This window comes from Hevea brasiliensis, chromosome 14, assembly GCF_030052815.1.
Source record: "Hevea brasiliensis isolate MT/VB/25A 57/8 chromosome 14, ASM3005281v1, whole genome shotgun sequence".
Lineage (NCBI taxonomy): Eukaryota > Viridiplantae > Streptophyta > Magnoliopsida > Malpighiales > Euphorbiaceae > Hevea > Hevea brasiliensis.
In genome coordinates this window covers 867694-888118 of record NC_079506.1, presented here as the reverse complement: position 1 = coordinate 888118, position 20425 = coordinate 867694, and the positions used below count along the sequence as shown (strand labels likewise).

Here is a 20425-nt window from a genome sequence, read left to right as displayed (position 1 = left end):
CAAATTTAAATTTGATTACATAAAAGTTTAAAAATAGAAAACTTATAGCCTTATATGTATATAATTTTTGGATGAACGATCATATGTGAAGGGTAAGAAAATACTATAAAAATATTAAAATGAGGATAAAAGAAGGAAGGTTTCATAATTAGACTTTCTTTATCAAATACATCGTCCTAACATGTTAAAACTTATTTAAAAATATAACTTTCAAATCTACATGTTTTATATACGAATATATGCATGAAAACTTCTTAATTTTATAGTTTCTTGGCACACATAAACATTAGCTGAAAGAAAACTTAGGAGTCTAATACCAATGAACTTCTCGAGTCCGAAGCATGGAAGCTAGATATGGAGGCCAGTGGTATGTGGATACAGATGGCATCCAAGATTAGAGAAGTAGTTAGAAAAGTACTTAGAGAGTCTAGAGGACATAGACCACCCTTAAAAGAGAGATGGTGGTGGAATGAGGAAGTACAAAAGGCAGTTAAGAGAAAGAGAGAATGGTATAAGAAATTACCTAAGTGTGATAATAATGAGGCATATGAACAGTATAAGCAGCAAAGAAAGAGGCAAAAAAGGCAGTTAGTCACGCAAAAGCACAAGCCTTTGAAAAGTTATATGAGAAACTTGAAACTAAAGAAGAGGAGAAAGATATTTATAGATTAGCAAGGAGGAGAGAAAAGAAATGTCAAGATTTCAATCAAGTTAGGTGCATTAAGGATAAAGAAGGAAAAGTGTTGGTGAAAGATGAGGACATTAAAGAAAGATGGAGAAATTATTTTGAGGATCTTTTTAATAATAGTCAAGATGGTAATAACGTGAATATAGATTATAGAGCAATAGAAAAGAATGTGAATTATACTAAAAGAATTAGATTTTTAGAAGTAAAAGAAGTACTTAAGAGAATGAAAGTGGGTAAAGCCTGTGGACCCGATGGAATACCAATTAAAGTGTAAAAGTATTTGAGAGATATGGAAGTGGCATGGTTAACAAAATTATTTAATAAAATTCTAAACTCGAAGAAAATGCCTGATGAATGGAGGAGGAGTATTTTAGTATCTATTTTTAAAAATAAGGGAGACATACAGAGTTGCTCAAACTATAGGAAAATTAAACTTATGAGCCATACTATGAAGTTATGGGAGAGAGTTGTGGAACATCGACTACGTCATGATACTTCTATCTCTCCCAATCAATTTGGCTTCATGCCCGGTCGTTCAACTATGGAAGCGATCTTTCTCATTAGAAGCTTGATGAAGAAATATAGAGATGGAAATAAAGATCTACACATGGTTTTTATCAATTTAGAAAAGGCTTATGATAGTGTTCCAAGATATGTCTTATGGAGAGAATTAGAACAAAAGAGGATATCTATTAGGTACATACAAGTGTTAAAAGATATGTATGAAGGAGCAACTACTATTGTGCACACAGTAGGATGGGACACAAGAGATTTTCCTATCTCATTTGGATTACACCAAGGTTCAGCTGTAAGTCCTTACCTTTTTACATTAGTTTTAGATGAATTGATGAAACATATACAAGAGGGTATCCCTTGGTGCTTGATGTTTATAAATGATATAGTTATGATAGATGAGACACGAGAAGGAGTTAATAGAAAGCTAGAGCTTTGGAAAAGTACTCTAGAGTCAAAGAGCTTTAAGTTAAGTAGAACGAAAACAGAATACATGCATTGCAAGTTCAGTGAAGGCCAAATTGGTAATAGGAAAGGAGTTAGTTTGGATAGAGTGGTACTGTCCCAAAGTAATCACTTTAAAAATCTTGGCTTAGTCCTTTAAGTAGATGGAGGATGTGAGGAGGATGTTAATCATAAGAGTAAAGCCGGATGATTGAAGTGGAGACGTGCCATGAGAGTTTTATGTGATCATAAGATTCTCAATAAGTTGAAAGGAAAATTTTACCGTATTGCCATACGATTAGCCATATTATATAGTAGTGAGTGTTGGGCACTGAAGGAGTCATATGTGTCTAACATAAGAGTTGCAGAGATGAGAATGTTAAGGTGGATAAGTGGCTATACTAGACTAGATAAAGTCCATAATGAGAGTATTAGAGAAAAGGTAGGAGTGGTGCCAATTGAGGATAAGTTGAGAGAAGGGAGATTGATGTGGTTTGGTCATGTGAAACGTAGACATACGGAAGCTCCAGTTAGACAAGTAGAACACATTAGGTTAGAGGATAAAAAGAAAAGAAGGGGTAGGCCTAAACTGATTTAGAGGAGAATATTACAACACGACCTAAAAGCATTACATATTTTTTAGGATTTAACTCAAAATCGTTTAGAGTGAAGAAAGAGAATTCATATAGCCGACCCCAAATTTTTTTGATAAAGGCTTAGTTGAATTGAGTTGATTTGAGTAGAATAGAACATATTAAATTTAATTTTCAGTCAATTTTTAATACCCTTTAACTAACATTTTCCAAAAATGATATTTTTAACAATAATTTCAATAACAATATCAAACAGGCTTTGTTTGTTTCTTATCATTAATTCCATCTTGAAATTTATCTCATCATTAGAATATTAGCTCAATATTTTTTTTTTAGCTCAATCACTTTAATATTATATTATTAATTATCTAGTATTTGCATTGTCAAGTATCTAGTATTATCTTTCTGCAGATAGTTAATGGCTAAATGCATCTCAAGATCCTACGCTTATGCTAAATGTGTAATTGACTACGTATACTTTTATTTTATTTAATTCTATACAAAATTTTTATTTTTTTAATGAGTAATTAAATAAATATATAAAATGCTAACAAAAAAAAATGTTGGTATTTTATTCTTTTCATAATTTAAATAAATCTTTAAATGGTAAAATAAATTGTTGTGTACCGTAAAAGTCGTGTGAACTAAAAAAACAAAGCAGTCTCATATAATCTCTCTCTAATATCTTTGATCTTATGAGCTATTTTAAGACCATAATCGAACTGGTTTTGATGGTATCAAGAAATGAACAATACAGCTGGACACCATTGAAATGCCAAATTGGTGCAAAGCAAAGACCGTTATCTTCTTGGAAAATGGAGCTGCTAGATGAAAGCTTTCACATTTTTTATCAATCCATCCACAAAAATCCGTTGAAGTTGATTTCTACAATTGGAGATACTGTTATTGTTAGTATTGCAATTCTTTCAGTTTGCTAATAAAATCGAAAGCAGAGTTCCAAACAGAACAACTTCCTGACCCCAACTCAAAGTCCAAATTCAATCCAAATTTATGTTGAGGAAGCTTGATCCATGCTCTCCAATGCTAGACTGCACTTTTTATTTTTTATAAGTAAAATTATTTTATTAATAAATCTAGGAAAAACTTAGCATGTGTTATCCAACTAAACCCAGGTCATTAGACCTACCCAGTACACCCAACCTAGGATGACACATGCTAAGTAAAAAACCTGGACGGAACAAAACTACAAGCCTAGAACCAAAGGGATACAATCCTGGAACCAAAAGCCAGCTCACATCTCAAGAGAAAAACAACAAACAAACAAACAAAAGAAACATGCTGAATACACAAATACATCCAACAATTTCAAACCAGGATTTATAAGAAAGCAATGAAATCTTCATTGCGCCTTGAACCTTGTTTGGCCAACAAATCTGCAACTGAGTTGGATTCTCGTGAGCAGAAGCAAAAGGTAAACAGGTGGAAGGGATTCAATGCTGGTCACAATGGAGTTAATCACCAATGATAGTTGCCAAGGAGTGGAATCCGGTTTAAGAACCCAAGAAACAACATTCTTTGAATTCGATTCAACCACAATAGAATTAGATGAGTCAACAAGAGACAAATTGGCACAAGATAACTCCAAAGCTTTGATCGATGGATGGGCTTCTCTTTCACTACACACAAAGAAAAACACAGAAGAAGAAGTTTATAAATCACATAGACACACACAAGATTAAAAGTAATGTAACAATAAATTGAAAAATTGAAACTCGGAACTCTTCTAAATCCAAAAGACACCTTTTCCCAAATTCCAAATGGCTTTTGTGAAAATTAACATATTTGGAGAAAATAACTGAGATGAGTACCATGTAGTTGTGCCCGCAAGGTTTCCTTTAAAGTCTAAACTGCAATTGGGTCCATATAGATTGAAAATTTTGCACAATGCACCAGACTGTCAAAAAATAGAAAATGAATTTTTTTTTTTAAAAAAAAGAACAAATAATTTATACTTGGATTATGTTCATAGCAATGCATGTGAAGGTGATGAACATACCCAAAAAAAAAACCTTCCTTGCACAAGAGAGGCCAATTCACAACTGTTCTTTTCTGGCATCTTTCAACAAATTAGAACCATTATCAACTTCCAAACTCTGAAATTGAAGACAATAGTTGCAGAATGTGATGCGTCCCAACCGCAAGTGCACAGGTCGTACAAGTAGTATAGAAAAATATCGATCCCACTAGGAGTTGTGTTAATGATTGAATTTTCGATATAAAAGTTGACTAAATTGAAGTATTTATGAGATTAAAATGATGAATTAATGGGTAATGGAGTATGAAATCTAAATGTGCAAAATTAATATTCTATTCAACAATGTATTAATTAAACTAAAATTGCATCAAATAGAAATAAGCAAGTTCAAATATGGCAATATTTAAATTGGCAAATGATTAAATTCGATTAGAAATTAACAATGGTAAAAAGCTGATTCCGGAGTTCGGGATTTCATATTCGAGCTATTTTGGGATTTTAAATTGGTTGTCCAATCTTATGAAACTTATGAGTTTTAAGGAGATTAATTCTTAAATCCTTTGAATTCCCTTTCGAGTGAGACAAAGAGTGCCTTAATCAAACTAATCCTACTTTCGTGGAGTTAGAATTAATTAAGACCCATTAAGTTCCTTAATTAATCTGTGAATCCTCTTAATCCTTAGCCTATTTCTAGGTCTAAGTTAATTAAGTCCAATTTCCTGATTATCTATCACAAGGCCTTCTCCTTTCGGTGCTTCAACCATGGATTAAGAACATTACTCAATGGGATCCTACATTAAGCATGTCATTAAGCATACAAGAAATGAATAAAACTCATTAAGACCACAAAATATGGATTACCCAATCAAAATCCACAAAATATCTCAAATATTACAACCCTTACTCCAGAATCAAAAGTAAACTACTCACTATCCATAATGCTTACAAGATATGATGAGTTTAAATGGAAATAAAGCTTTAATCTAAGCTAAGAAGTAAGGAATTAAACACTAGAAATGTAGAAAAGTGTAAAGAAAGAAAGAAATCTGCAAATCTTAGTTGAAAATGGTGTGGAAGGTGAAAATGACTCCTCAAATTCTGCCTCAGCCTCCTCTCTTTCTTTTCTCCTTGCCTCCTCTCTAAAATGAGAAAATGGGACTATTTATAGCATTTTTCTGACATGGAGCCCTAAAATAGTATGTTCTAGGAGGAATACATTAAGGGAATCTTCTGCCAGCTCATTAATGAACTCTTTATGGGACTGCATAAGTGGATGCATAAGTTATGCACGATCCCTTATGCGATTTTAGCTGATTACAGGTCACTTATGCGTTTGCATGACTTGGTGCATAGGTTATGCACAATTTCGTGAATCTTGCATAAGGGAGGTGAGAATGTGCATAAGCTATGCAGTCTCCTTATGCACATTTCGGCTGGTTCTGGAATAGTGATCTTCCTCCTTATGCAGAACTGCATAGCTTATGCGGCAAGTTATGCACAGTTTGGTCTATGCATATTTCAGCTTGAAAACTTGTTTTTGGCATCTTTTTGCTGTAGAAGACACTCCTCAATGGCAAAATTCTCTTTAGTCCTTCAAAAACACCATTTTTCCTACAAAACAAAGTAAAAATTACAAATTAGACCAAAATTGACAACTATGAAAAACTAACTAATTAACTAATGAAATTAGCTAAAAATGACTAATAACCAAATAAAATGATTGTGAAATTAGACCTAAATGACTATGCAAAATATGTGCATCAAATACCCCCAAACTCAGGCTTTTGCTTGTCCTCAAGCAAACTTTAAAATGTGATGCAAAGTTTTTAGGGGTGCCTTATCCAAGGAGTTATGAAAATTACCAATTAAAGTAACTTAATACACCTTTAGCCATACCAACAATCCATATACCCATCCCTCAAAATGCAAAGAATCTAATGCTTATCCAAACTTTCACCGCTTAGCCATCAAGTCAATTATCATTCAAAATCCCCAAACCAACCAATCAAAAGAGAGAGTCATGCTCAAAAGGAATTCTAGAACAATCAATAGTTAAAGTGTCTCCATATGGAATGATGGAATTGAATGAATGAATGAATAATTTTCCAATCCCATAGGCAAATTCCCTACTCCTATCTCCACTAATGTAGCTAGTACTATCAAGAGATCAAAGGTCTTTTTAGGGATGTAATGGGGCCATGGGGTTCAAAATGAGGCTAAGAAGAAAGATGGGTAAAAAGGATTCAAAGCATGAGAATATTTTCAATTTTGAAACATCAGGTACACTTTATTATATATTTTTTCTTTTTCTCTTTTTTTTTTTATATATGGGAGAGAAGAATACACAATGAGGATTGTCAAGTGCTAGCATAGTTTACAAAACACATAAAAATGGAGGGACATTTTGATACTTTAACTTGTATTTTGCATTTTCTTTTGATGATTGTCCCTAAAATTGCCACCCCCAAACTCATTTCTTTTAATACTTTGGGTGGATTTCTTTCATTTTGAATGGCAATAGTGAAAAGCACATATACTAGCACTTTTACAAGGTGACAAGTATTTCTTCTCCCTTTTATTGTATTTTTTTTCTTTTCTTTTCTTTTTCTCTTTTTTTTTTTTTTTTTTTTTATTTATGTACCTAATATTGTAAATAATTATTCTCATGGAAAGGGTTGTAGTGTTTGGTTCATTGGCTAGGTAGCAATAAGGGATTCAAGAAAAATTAGGGATAAAAAGGCTCAAAAGGGGTTTGCAAGGGTAATTTTAATTAAGAAAAGGGCCAAAGGTTTAAAATGAGAAGGTTTAAATCAAAGAATGCCTAATCATCTCTCTTTTCAAGTACAAGCTGGTATTTCGCCTTGAACGGTTTAGAAAATTTGTTCTAGGATTGGTGAGACATCATTTGACTACCTTATATCCAATAACTCCCTCTAAACACTCCAATCTCTAAATGACTAGTTGGGTGGCTTTTTGGCTAAGAAGATATAGGCAAGGGATAGACACTTCAAAACCTTGCACCTTTTAGGAACTTTCAATCCACAAACCCAACTAAAAGGTGAGTCAAATCACTCTCATAGGCACATTTTCAATACTCAAGGGATTTGGCAAAAGCTTTAATGCATGGTGTATGATTCCTAAAATGAGTAATGCATGAACTAAATGGAGGAAGCCTATTTGTATGCAATTTGTACAATTTCTAAGTGATGTATAATGTGTGTGTAAATGTGTAATGAATATGTATGTATGGATGTATATGTAAAATATTTACAATATATGTAAATGAAATGGGATGAGATGCTCTTATACTCAAAATGTGAAAAATAAAGCTAAAAATCAAAATGTGCACCCCAAACTCAAAATTAGACATTGTCCTCAATGTCTCAAGCGATAGATATCCAAAACTCAAAGCAAATAATATTGACCAGAATTGTAAAATTAAGAACAAAAAGAAAGAGTTACAGTATGAGAATTCAAGTTAAAGGATGCATAAGAAGTCACAGGTTATGCAGAGTTAAGTCTTTATCGAGAACATGTGCATAGTTAAGGTGCATAAGCCATGCGGTGCTGCATAAGAGGCAATAGATGTTGCATAGGCTATGCAGGACAGTTTCATAATGGAAATACAACTGCGATTCTGCAGTAGCGAGAAGAGTTGCACCTGAGCTATGCAAAGGTTATGCATGAGGAAATTCATAGTCATGCAAAGTGTATACAAAAAGCATTGCATGGGACTTTGCAAGGGGAAATGTACAACCAGCAGGAAAAGTATGGAAATATAGACAGAGTATGGGCAAATATGTACAAAAAGGCAATAAGTGCAATAAAAATTAAAGAAGACTAATGTAATAGCTATTCAATAAAACTTCAAAAGAAATAGAATTTAAAAGAAAGTAATTCAGAACAAACAAACAAAATCCAAAACAAACTATAAATGTTTGAACATATTTACAAAGAAAAGGTCCTACAAGATTGAACAAAAGTAAAATAAACACTAATCTATGTCTATTGTTTTCCTTTGTCCAAGGATGTTGCTAAGAAATTTGGTAGGCTGCTGCATTGTCGAAAAGATGGTGCTGGAGGAGGTGATGGAGGTGGGGGTGGCATGCCCAAAAAGATCATGAGTTGCTTCACCATTTCCTTCAGTTCTTTCTGTTTGTTCCTGGTTTCCATGACAAGGTCAAATAGCTGATCATGACGATCCTTTAGTGTATCAAGACCACTGTCAAGCTTCCTATCCACAAAGTAGATATCATCACTAAGCCTGTCAAGGTAGGTGAATAAGGCTTTAGTGTTGAATGCAGGAGGTGCTGTGGATGAGGTAGGTTCAGCTGTAGGAGGAATGGGGTGGCAGAGGTAGCTGGAATGTCTGAGTAGGCCGAGGGGTGGGGTAGGTGTAGTAGGGTCTTTGTGGGACTGGTGTGAAAGGTTGGGTTTTAGTTTGTGCAATAGGCTCGATTCTGCTGCAGGTGGCGATATCAAAATATGATAAATGGAACCTGTTTTGGTTAAGTGTGCAGTATCAAAATAGGAAGTGTCCTCGAGTGCTGGTATTGAGTGCTCTGCAGGATTAAAACCAAAATGCTTGGCTATGACAGTAATGAGTCCACCCAAAATAATGTCACCAATGGATTTGGTGGCAATATGCAGCACATGTTCACAAAAGAAGTAACCAGGAGATACCTTAACTTTGTGAAATGCACACCATAACATAAATAGTTCAGATTTGCCTGACACGAGAACTAGTCCCTCTGCCCAATATGGTGCTAGCCATCAGCCTATGAATAAACCTAAGTGCAGGGTCAAGGATTTGGGATGTTTTGGATCTACCAGCAGAAAAGGTTTGAGGTTGGTTTGTTATAATTCTCCAAAATTGGGCAGGATTCCAAATGCCCTTGTTGGCTACCTCTACTCCAGTATGTGGTACTCTAAAGAACCCATCAAGTGCAAAACCAAAAATGCCATGAAATTGGTCTAATGACAGTTCTCTATTTTGCCCCAAGCATCTAAATGTCATGATTGGTTTATGGTCTACATCATGCAAGTTGAGGGTAGCAGAGAATGAAGAAATAAACTCCAAAACTAGAATTGGATAAACTACCTCTTGCTTATGCACAAATTCTGTCCAACCCATACCGTCAAGAAATGCAACTACATTGTCAAATAAACCCAGAGATTATAGAGCATCAGCAGATATATACCTAGTAGGTTGTACCCTTCTATCTTTGAGTCTTTTGAAAGCGGCTTTTGAATTGTATCGTGGAGAGGCTGTGGTAGCTTTGATACGACTGGGGTTGCTGAAATTGTCTTTTTGCTGGAAGAAGGTGTAGAGGCTGGAGCTTTTGGCTTTTTAGGAGGTGGTTCCGAAAATGGGGTGGGTGGGTCTTTGCGTTTGGACAGAGGAGGAGCAGAGGACATGGGTCGCACGGATTTGGACCGAATTTTGCGTTTGTATGTGGTTGGTGGAGGTGGTGGGGGTGTCGTTTGTGGTGGAGGATTGGGCGTGGGATGTATCGATGACAATGGAGAGACTTCGAGAGGAGAGGCGGGGCGGGAATGTGGAGGGGAATCCATTGCCGATTGGAGAAGAGATAGGGGGAAATGAAAATGTAGGGGGATTTAGGGTTTTTGTGATGAGAGCGCTGGTGGAGAAGATGGGAGAGAGACGGCGAGAATGCCGGAAGGAATGGAGGTTGAAGGGCGGTCGTGGGGGTGAAGAGTCGGGAAGTGGAGGTGGTGGGAATTTTCTTTGCCGAAAATGAATTTGAATCGGGTTTGTAGGAGACTGCATAAGGGGAAAATGATTTATGCATAACCTGTGCACTCTTTTGTACATGTTTCAAAAGGATTTAAATTTCAGAGAAATGCTTATGCACAAGTGCATAGGTTATGCACTGTCCTTATGCATGTCTCGGTGACCCTGAAATGGTGAGGAGCGAAGTCATGCGGGAGTGCATAAGTTATGCACTCCCCTTATGCATCTCTCGGCAAAAGTGGTTTTGCAAAAAATTGGGTCATGCAGATGTGCATAAGCTATGCACTCTGCTTATGCACTCTGCGGTAGTTTTTGAAATTCAGAAATTTTGGTTATGCAGAAGTGCATAGGCTATGCACATTGCTTATGCAGGTCTTGGCAACTTTTGGGATTTTCTGATTTCTGGTTATGCAGAAGTGCATAGGTTATGCACTATGCTTATGCACCCCTCGGCAATTTTGTATTTTTGGAGTTCTTGGTTATGCGGAAGTGCATAACTTATGCACCTTCCTTATGCACCCCTCGGCAAGATTGATTTTTCTGGGTTTCTGGTCATGCAGAAATGCATAGGTTATGCACTCTGCTTATGCACCCTTGGCCAGTGGAGTTTTGGATTTTTGGTTATGCAGAAGTGCATAAGTCATGCACTCACCTTATGCAAACTTCGGCAGAGAGAGAAAATGAAGGATTTGAAGTTATGCAAATGTGCATAAGTCATGCACTCACCTTATGCAAGTTTTGACAGATATGAAATTTGACAAAATGAGGTTATGCAGAGTTGCATAAGCTATGCACTCTCCTCATGCACTTGCAATAAAGGTGAAAAATGGCAAGAATTGTGGTTATGCAGGATTGCATAAGCTATGCAGTTGCTTATGCACAAGTTAGCAAGATCAAGAATGCAATAAAACATGGATTGCAAGTGTGAAAAATACCCTAGAATGAGGAAATATAATTCCATGAAGCATAAACCATGAGAAGTTTCACCAAAAACACATCAATATATACAAAGTATATCAAAAAGGCATCACACAAGCATGTAAAAATGGATCCTACATAAAAGACCTTTGAGAACTATGCCATTTTAAGACAAATTCTGCAAATCAACATTTAGCACATAAAACTCCATAAAATTTGCATGAAGTTGCATCTAACCACAAATGATGAAATGAAGTCTCCAAGTTTTGCCAAGAAAATGCAGCATTTTTACCTTGAATCCTACAACCCAAAGAAGCTCAAAACTGCAAAAATGACTCACTTACCACCATAATATCATTATAAGCACAAATATTAGAAAATTACCCACCCAACCTCACCAAAAACACAAGTAATGTCTGCAGATTCTATTTTTACGCTCTGCATAAACGGATGGCAATTTATTGATTCACCAACCTTTCTCCATTGATATACATTCAACCTCAACAAAAATACAAGCCATTTGCTGCAGACACCTTTTTTTTTTTTTTTTTTGCTGCAGATTTTATTTTTCCTCTGCATGAACTAGATTGCAGCTCACTGCAGTTATGCGACAAAAGCTTATCGATTCTTTTGAAGGACAAAATTTTTCAAGTTAAGAATTACTTCCCCAAGTTCTGACCTTTCTTAATTGAATTACATCTACTAGGGACAAGATTTAACAATGTCAAAATTTTAATTTGGGGAGATTTAAGATAAAAACAAAATTAATGAAAATGAAAGTAAATCAACAAAAGGAAAATAAAAGGACTTGGGATGCCTCCCAAGAGGGCTAATTATAGTCCTTATTTGGACTCTTCATGAATTTTCTTGAAAGAGGTGAGGATTGGAGAGCTTGTAACAGCTTGCTCCTAGTATTGGGTCTCGGTTATGTAATGCTTCAATCTATGCCCATTGACCTTAAAATTCCCAGATTTTCACTCCAAATTTCAATTGCTCCATAAGGAAAACCTTAGAAACTCTATATGGACAGTCCACCTTGACTTGAGTTTTCCAGGAACAATTTCAATCTTGAGTTGAACAACAAAACTGAATCACCTTCTTTGAATTCCTTTTCCTCGGATGCTTATCATGCCAAACTTTAGTTCTTTCTTTGTAAATACGGGCACTTTCATAAGCATCCATCCTCAATTCCTCAAGCTCATTAAGTTGTAACAACCTTTTCTCACCACTTGCTTAAGATCAAAATTCAAGGTCTGAATGGCCCAATATGCTCTATGTTCTAGCTCCACGGGTAAATGACAAGACTTACCATACACCAACCTAAAGGGAGTAGTTCCTATAGGGGTTTTGTAGCGATCCTATATGCCCATAAAGCATCATCTAGTTTGATAGACCAATCTTTAGAAATTATTCCTTTGTTTTCTCCAAAATATGCTTGAGCTCTCTGTTAGAAATTTCAACTTGTCTGAAGTTTGAGGATGGTATGGGTAGCTATCTTGTGCACTACACCATACTTCCTCATTAAGCTCTCAAATTGCTTATTACAAAAATGGGAACCCCATCACTAATTATAGCCCTAGGAGCTCCAAATCGCTCAAGACAAATTTCTTCAAAAATTTTACTACCACTCTAGCATCATTAGTTGGAGTTGCAATAGCTTCCACCCACTTTGACACATAGTCAACCCCAACTAAGATGTATCTATTACCATATGAAGGAGGAATGGCCCCATAAAATCTATTCCCAAACATCAAATAATTCCACTTCAAGAATATTATTTAGGGGCATTTGATCTCTTTTTGACAAATTTCCACTCCTTTGACATTTATCACAATTCAACACAAATTTCCTCACATCCTTAAAAAGATTTGGCCAAAAGAAACCAGCTTGCAAAATTTTACTAGCTGTCTTAGAGATTCCAAAATGACCTCCATAATCAGAAGCATGGCAATGATGCAAAATACTCTGGACTTCCTCTTCAGGAATACATCTTCTAATTAGACCATCACAACATCTCCTAAAGAGTAAAGGGTCATCCCATCTATAAAACTTCACCTCATGCAAGAACTTTTTCTTTTGTTGCCATGTCATATCTAGAGGTAAAATTCCACAAGATAGATAATTCACAAAGTCTGCATACCAAGGTAGTTTAGCAACAAGAGAGAAAAGTTGTTCATCCAAGAAAAACTCATCAATAGGGATTTCATCCAATTCTTCACCATCCAATTTCAACCTACTAAGATTATCAGCAACTACATTTTCAGCTCCCTTCTTATCTCTAATCTCCAAATCAAACTCTTGTAGCATCAGAATCCACCTAATGAGCCGAGGCTTAGCCTCCTTTTTACGGAGCAAATACCTGATGGCTGCATGATCTGAAAATATAACCACCTTTGAGTCAATAATGTAAGGTCTGAACTTTTCCAATGCAAAGACAATTGCCAAAAATTCATTTAAAGATTTTGCATAATTTGTTTGAGCCTCATCCAGTGTTCTACTAGCATAATAAATAGCATAAGCCTTTTTGTCCTTTCTTTGACCAAGAACAGCCCCAATTGCATAGTTGCTAGCATCACACATAATTTCAAAAGGTAGGCTCCAATCAGGTGGTTGCATGATTGGTGCAGTGATAAGAGCTTGCTTCAACCTGCAAAAGGCATCCAAACACTCTTGGTCAAATTCAAATGGTGTGTCATTACTTAACAAATTAGACAAAGGTTTAGCTATTTTAGAAAAATCCTTAATAAAGCGTCTGTAGAACCCGGCGTGTCCTAGGAAACTTCGAATTCCCTTGACATTGGTAGGAGGAGCCATCTTCTCTATCACTTCAACTTTGGCTTTATCAACCTCTATTCCTCTATTAGACACCAAATGTCCTAGCACTATCCCTTCCTAAACCATGAAATGACACTTTTCTCAGTTTAACACAAGGTCGATGTCGCACATCATTGCAAAATTTTAGAAAGGTTAGCCAAGCATATATCAAATGAAGATCCATAAGCGAAAAATCGTCCATAAAAACCTCCATTATGTCTTCAATGAAATGCGAGAAGATTGCCATCATGCACCTCTGAAAAGTGGCTGGTGCATTACACAATCCAAATGGCATCCTTCTATAAGCAAAGGTTCCATATGGACAAGTAAAAGTGGTTTTCTCTTGATCATTTGGATGGATAGGGATTTGAAAAAAACCTGAATATCCATCTAAATAGCAAAAGTAAGAATGCCTAGCTAGTCTTTCCAACATCTGATCAATGAAGGGGAGTGGAAAGTGATCTTTTCTAGTGGCAACATTTAATTTTCTGTAATCTATGCACATTCGCCAACTAGTCACCGTTCTAGTGGGAATTAATTCATTATTTTTATTTTTGAACACTTTGTCATTCCACCCTTTTTGGGACAACATGTCTGGGCTCACCCAAATCTTATGCGAGATAGGGTAAATGATCCTGCATCAAGCAACTTCAAAATTTCCTTTTTAACAACTTCTTTCATATTTGGGTTCAACCTCCTCTGATGTTCAATAGATGGTTTACAATTTTCTTCCAAACTGATTCTATGCATGCAAAAATGTGGGCTTATTCCCTTAATGTCATCTATGGTGTATCCTAAGACTTTCCTAAATTGTCTCAACACTCTTAACAACTTATCAGCCTCTAAAGTACTCAAATTTGCATTTACAATTACTGGATAAGTGTTATTAGTGCCAAGAAATTCATACAGTGAGAAGGAAGTTGCTTAAGTTCTACCTTAGGTGCATCTTCTTCCTTGAATGATGATTGCTTAAATTCTGCTTTTTCCTTTTGTGTGAGTTGAAAAACTGGAGCAGAAATGAATGGTGGACTTCTCTCTAAGTGTTGAGCATATGCAGCTACATGAGGGTTGTCATAGTCTATGCCTCCTCCATGAACCAAACAATATTCAAGTGGATCTTACGGATATTTCTTTGCAAGTGTTCTTCAACCAGCTCATCAATAATATCAACTCTCAAGCAAGTATCAGCTTCAGAATGATGCTTCTTCATAGAGTTATTAATATTGAAAATTAATTGCTCTTCACCAACTCTAAGAGTAAGCTTTTCTCCTTTCACATCAATCAATGCTCCTGCTGTAGCTAGAAAGGGTCTCCCCAAGATAATTGGAATATTAGAATCTTCCTCCATGTCCAAGATGACAAAGTCAACGGTATATAGAACCTTCCAACCTTCAGGGGCACATTCTCCAAAATCCCTTCAGGATACTTGATTGTTCTGTCAGCTAACTGAAGAGAAATGTGGGTTGGCTTTAGATCTCCCATGTTGAGCTTCTCATAGATAGAAAGGGGCATAAGGCTAACACTGGCCCCTAAATCACATAGAGCTTTTGTAGAACAAGACTCTCCAATGTGGCATGGAATTGAAAAACTCCCTGGATCCTTAAGCTTTGGAGGAAGTTTCCTTTGGAGGATAGCACTACATTCTTCTGTCAAAGCTACAGTTTCATCATCTTCAAGTTTTCTCTTGTTTGAGAGAATTTCTTTCAAGAATTTTGCATAAGAGGGCATTTGTGAAAGAGCATCAACAAAAGGCACATTTATGAAAAGTTTCTTCAAAACCTCTAAGAACTTCCCAAATTGCCTATCAAGCTTGGCTTTGTGAAATCTTTGTGGAAAGGGAAGTTGTGGCTTGTAGGGTTCAGGAGGTATATATTTCTCTTCTTTTTCTTCAAATTTCTCCTTACATTTTTCTGCACTCTCTTGTTTTTCACTCTCATCAGTTCCTTTTTCATTTTCTCTCTTCTCACTGTTTTCACTCTTCTCATCATTTATAACTTTTCCACTTCTTAAAGTAATAGCTTGACACTGCTCTCTTGGATTTTCTGGTTGACTTGGAAGCTTTCCAAAAGATTTGGCACTTGAGGAAGATGCTTGTTGTGCAATCTGGTTTTCCAAAGATACATTTGTGTGTTTGCATCTGTTCGGCCTTGCTTTCACCTCTCTCATCTCCTCATCATGCTTATTTTGGTTGGCAAGAATCATTTGCAATAAAGCTTGATGGTGGAATTTCGTTCTTCTTTGTTTTGGTGGGGGTTCATATTTTTCTTTGAAAGTTAGGCAATGGTTGCCTATTTTGCTGATATGGAACTTGACTCTGCTGTTGTGGTTGAAAATTCTGATTTGGAACTTGACCTTGCTGATTTCCCCATGAAAAGTTGGGATGATTCCTCCAATTTGGATTGTAAGTTTGAGAATAAGGATTCCCCATTTGCTTGTTTCCATAATTACCAACATATGCTGCTTGTTCTCCATAATCTACTCCACAGCTGGTTGTTTCCTCTGCATAAGCCACTTGTTGTGAACTTCCAGCTGATGATGTTGAACTAACCAACATACTCAAATCTTCCATCTTCTTAGCAAAGACATTTGTAAGTGCATCCAACTTTGCATTAATCATGTTGAATGGATCAAGATCATACATTCCAGACTTGCCTTTTACGAGTTGGGTGGTCCTCTTGGACTACTCAAAGATGAGTATTCTTTGCAATTTTCTCCAATAGCTCATAAGCTTCATCTTCATGCTTTATAATAAATTCTCCTCCTGTTTGAGCATCAATAATTCCTCTGATTGCAGGAGTGACATTGGTGTAAAAATTCTGATTTATCATCCATTTTGTAATGGCATGATGTGGGCATAATCTTTCCAATTCTTTCCATCTCATCCATGACTCATAAAGAGTTTCATCTTCTCTTAGTGAAAGGTCATTTGATTCCTCGGCTCTTGAGTTTTCAGTGGAAAATATTGTGCAAGAAATGCATCGATGAGTTGCTCCCAATTTGTAATGGAGTTGTGAGGTAAAGAATCAAGCCAATCCAATGCTCTATCTTTCAAAGAGAATGGGAATAGCTTCAATCTTCTGCATCATCGGACACTCCAGGTTGTTTTGCATGTCGCAAATCATAGCAAATTTCTTCAAATGTGTGTGTGGATTTTCAGAAGGATGTCCTCCAAATTGAGAGTTTTGAATCATTTGAAGAACTCCAAAATCCATCTTGTAACTATTCGCATCAATCCTTGGTCTTGCTATGCTCTCTCTCAAGTCATCAAAACGAGGAAAAGCATGATCCATCATACTTCCCCTAGGCACGTTTGCATTAACAACTTCTTCCCCTTGGACTTCATTTTCATTGTTTTGACCATTTCGGCATTACCAACACCAATTCTAATTCTTTCATCGACCATGTTTGCTTCTAATTCAGTCTCTCTGAAGCTTCCTTCCTTCTTGGTTTCTTTCTTGTTGGCCTTACAAAATTTCTCAATTTGAGATTAAACGATAAGGTTGTGTCACTTGAGCTTCTAGCTCTTCTCATAAAAGATTAAAGTACCTGAAAAAGAACAAACAAACACAAAATGAAAAGATAACAAAGATAAAACTAAAAACAACTAAAATGATCAAGAATTCAATCTTAAACAAACAACTCCCCGGCAACGGCGCCAAAAACTTGATGCGTCCCAACCGCAAGTGCACGGGTCGTACAAGTAGTATAGAAAAATATCGATCCCACTAGGAGTTGTGTTAATGATTGAATTTTCGATATAAAAGTTGACTAAATTGAAGTATTTATGAGATTAAAATGATGAATTAATGGGTAATGGAGTATGAAATCTAAATGTGCAAAATTAATATTCTATTCAACAATGTATTAATTAAACTAAAATTGCATCAAATAGAAATAAGCAAGTTCAAATATGGCAATATTTAAATTGGCAAATGATTAAATTTGATTAGAAATTAACAATGGTGAAAAGATGATTAGGAGTTCGGATTTCATATTCGAGCTATTTTGGGATTTTAAATTGGTTGTCCAATCTTATGAAACTTATGAGTTTTAAGGAGATTAATTCTTAAATCCTTTGAATTCCCTTTCGAGTGAGACAAAGAGTGCCTTAATCAAACTAATCCTACTTTCGTGGAGTTAGAATTAATTAAGACCCATTAAGTTCCTTAATTAATCTGTGAATCCTCTTAATCCTTAGCCTATTTCTAGGTCTAAGTTAATTAAGTCAATTTCACGATTATCTATCACAAGGCCTTCTCCTTTCGGTGCTTCAACCATGGATTAAGAACATTACTCAATGGGATCCTACATTAAGCATGTTATTAAGCATACAAGAAATGAATAAAACTCATTAAGACCACAAAATATGGATTACCCAATCAAAATCCACAAAATATCTCAAATATTACAACCCTTACTCCAGAATCAAAAGTAAACTACTCACTATCCATAATGCTTACAAGATATGATGAGTTTAAATGGAAATAAAGCTTTAATCTAAGCTAAGAAGTAAGGAATTAAACACTAGAAATGTAGAAAAGTGTAAAGAAAGAAATAAATCTGCAAATCTTAGTTGAAAATGGTGTGGAAGGTGAAAATGACTCCTCAAATTGCCTCGGCCTCCTCTCTTTCTTTTCTCCTTTTTTCCTCCCTCTAAAATGAGAAAATGGGACTATATATAGCATTTTTCTGACATGGAGCCCTAAAATAGTATGTTCTAGGAGGAATACATTAAGGAATCTTACGCGACTCATTAATGAACTCTTTATGGAATTTGCATAAGTGGTGCATAAGTTATCTGATCCCTTATGCGATTCACTGGTTACAGGTCACTTATGCAGCTGCATGACTTAGTGCATAGGTTATGCACAATTTCGTGAATCTTGCATAAGGAGGTGAGAATGTGCATAAGCTATGCGATCTCCTTATGCACATTTAATTTGGTTACGGAATAGTGATCTTCCTCCTTATGCGAGCTGCATAGCTTATGCGGCAAGTTATGCCTGATTTGGTCTATGCATATTTCAGCTTGAAAACTTGTTTTTGGCATCTTTTGCTGTAGAAGACACTCCTCAATGGCAAAATTCTCTTTAGTCCTTCAAAAACACCATTTTCCTACAAAACAAAGTAAAAATTACAAATTAGTACAAAATTGACAACTATGAAAAACTAACTAATTAACTAATGGAATTAGCTAAAAATGACTAATAACCAAATAAAATGATTGTGAAATTAGACCTAAATGACTATGCAAAATATGTGCATTAGAATGCTTATTTGAAATTCCATAGCTCAATTAAAATTACATGGAAATGCTTCAATCTATTGATTCACAATATCGGCAGAGCAGCCTGAAACTAACATTAAAAGGATAAACAGTACCAGAAGTGCTGAAGTTTCTGTTTTAAGTTTGTTAATTCATGTAATAGGAAAGTTAAATATGACAAGACAAGAAAAATGGAATTCCTACATAAAACCTAAGTCCCCGAACACTCTGGATCTCACTCAGAACATGCATCTGTAACAAAAGTTCCAAACAATTCTGCAATCACGTAAAATGATTTCTACAGTGAATAAACAAATGAAAATAATTTATAAAATGAAAATGTTACTAAAAAACAGAGCACCATTGAACCGAGCATATTCTGAGTACCTTCAATATCACATGCCTGGAGATTAGACCTCAGCTAGGGCAAATGCCTTACATTTTCCAGAAGAAACTCCAGATTGTCAATTTGTTTTCCCGGAAACCAAATTAAAGAAAGGTAAAACTTTGGGCTTTTTGATATTTAATTGTTCATGCACAAGAAAATATAACAACAAAAATGATAGAAAAACAACCCAGTAATAAGACTTACCAAACAACTAGATGGAAGGAATAAGTTAGATTTGAAGAATTATGAAGCGCTGAATCTTATTTTGTTTAACCAATGATTTTTCCACCACTGCATGCCACATGGCAGAAGACAAGGTTGTTATTTGTGGACAATCCCAAATATTAAGGCATTGAAGTGAAGTAAGGTTCACATACATATGCAGAAATTCTAGCAGAATTTCAACTGAATATGCAGAAATTCTAGGTCCCATATATATAATATGTATTGATTTTTGAGGAAAAAAAAGACCATTAATCGTTCAGCTAAAATCTTAAAAATTAGGAAATTCTCTCAGGGCGTCCCAGATTGCTAGTTCTTACTTGTGCCTTCAGAGCTGAGAGATTTTAGTTGATTTCTCAGCAATCTTCAATTTCCATAACTAAATTGAAACCAGTTCTGAGTTATCCTGCTGTGATACTAAATTGCAATAAAAAACCTCCATTTCTTGTGCAATATTAAATTGCAAGGTTCATATATATAATCAACTGATCAGGTCTCAGCTAGACAGCATCATTGAACCTTTCATGATTATGACCTCTAAATCTGCTTGAATCAGAATCAGATCTTTGCTTCAGGCCTAGACACAATGACAGACATTAGAGGTAATCAGTTTCAAAAAATTACCAATTTTATAGAAGTAAATAGGGTCCCTAAAATTATGGCAATTGGGAAATAAGAGATTATGGTCTCGAAAAATCTCCATACCTTTAACAAATTATTGCAGATAAGTAGGATGATCAGTTGCCACTAAATAGGTAATGAGTCCTTAATTTTTCATGCTGCTGCGTGGGTAATGAGCAAGCATTGAGATTGATGCAAACTATTAGA

General features: G+C 35.6%; 1 protein-coding gene across 25 annotated transcripts in view; it reads right to left on the bottom strand.

The window, feature by feature from the left end:
• Positions 1 to 3270: 3270 nt before the first annotated feature.
• Positions 3271 to 20425, bottom strand: part of LOC110636787 (putative disease resistance protein RGA3) — a 72943-nt gene continuing 55788 nt past the window's right edge. For 24 of the 25 annotated variants that reach the window (XM_058134479.1, XM_058134477.1, XM_058134478.1 and 21 more), the window contains 3 exons: positions 4256 to 4352; positions 4068 to 4153; positions 3271 to 3875 (listed from right to left, as the gene is read on the bottom strand). The gene's annotated coding sequence lies outside the window, so the exon portion shown is untranslated. The remainder of the gene's footprint in view (positions 3876 to 4067; positions 4154 to 4255; positions 4353 to 20425) is intronic. The other variant, XM_058134484.1, reaches the window with a different exon arrangement.